This window comes from Chiloscyllium plagiosum, unplaced genomic scaffold, assembly GCF_004010195.1.
Source record: "Chiloscyllium plagiosum isolate BGI_BamShark_2017 unplaced genomic scaffold, ASM401019v2 scaf_2365, whole genome shotgun sequence".
NCBI classification, from domain to species: Eukaryota; Metazoa; Chordata; class Chondrichthyes; order Orectolobiformes; family Hemiscylliidae; genus Chiloscyllium; species Chiloscyllium plagiosum.
In genome coordinates, this window is record NW_025213914.1 from 1 (window position 1) to 1,539 (window position 1,539).

Consider the following 1,539-nt stretch of genomic DNA (forward strand, 5'->3'; position numbering starts at 1 on the left):
AGTGTCTCAGTAGGAGGTATATTTAGTAAGTTTACAAATTACACCAAAATTGGAGGTGTCCTTCGAAGTTGAAGTAGTTGTAGGTTTGGAAGGTGTTGTCGATGGATTTTTGGTAAACGTTTGCAGTGCATCTTGATGCTACTCAGCGTCGGTGGTGGATGGATTGGATGTTTGTAAGGCGGGTACAATTACAACACTTGAAAAGCATCTTGATGGGTATATGAATAGGAAGGATTCAGAGGGTTATTGATCAAATGCTGGCAACTGGGACTAGGTTTATCGAAGTTATCTGATGGATGCCAGCCACTTAAACAAAGTGTCTATTTCCGTGCTGTACAACTCCATGACTCTGTGAATCTTGATTTGCAATTCAAACGTAGCAAATTGCAATTGGAATATTTGGAGTCAAAGCCAAATCATTTGTTGCTGATTCACTCGATCAAACTTCAGGTCCACCATGTTTCTGTTCATTTCAATTGACGGGGTTGGCAGAGTTTAATGGTTTGGAGATCAGTGTTCACATAATACAAGATGGATGGATTAGTCTAAGGATTTCCGTTAAGAACAGTCACCTAATATTTCCAAACAATGATAGTACTCGATCAGAATTAGAACCCGTTTCAATTGTTTGTCTTGATTTGCCTTGTAGAGAGGCAGGAATTGTTAGCATTAACAGTTCAGGTTGTTTATACCAGAGAATGGAACAGCACAAACTCCAGGCAATTGCATATATCAACTTAAAAATCAAACAACACCAGGTTATAGTCCAACAGAATTAAACCTGTTGGGCTATAACCTGGTGTTGTGTGATTTTTAACTTGGTACACCCCAGTCCATCTCCAAATCATGTCATATATCAAGGGAATACATGGGGCTGAGGGCGGGGTAGGGGTTAATTGTTTTTAACGAAGTGTCCCATTTCATCAAGGTATGTAGGTAATCCCTACCATCTTCATTGAGTAGTTACTATTGGCTGTGCACTGCCTGAGGGGCCATTGGAGCCAGATTCAATCATGGCTTTCAGGAGAGAGTTAAATGATTATCTGCAGAGAGATTTGCAGGGCCTGCATGGGGAAAAGCATGGCGAGTGGGACGAGGGAAGGAGCCCATACAAAGTGACAGCTGATGCAGACAATGAGGGGCTGCAGTACCTCCCTCTGTGCTGCACCATTCTCTGTGCACAGCTCTGTCCCAGTGGGTTGCTGCAATCTCAATGATACTCTGTCAGAGACACACGACCGGCTTGTTCGTGACGTACACTCAGCCCCAGCGCAGCTGATTGGTACATTACTGCTCATCTACATTCACTATCAAACTGGTTCATAGAAAAGATGAGATGAAATCACCTGGATAAATGGATCGTTTACTCTGGTTAGAAGATTTGGAAATAACTAGGCAGCAATGAAACTGTCAGCCGTGAGCTATAGGTCTTTGGTCACAGTCAGGCTGGTAGAAATGTAGGACTACATGTTGAGGGACTGAAGGGTGGGGCAGCTGCTGTCAAGGTGTGGTGGGGAAAGACCACTGTGTAACACCTGC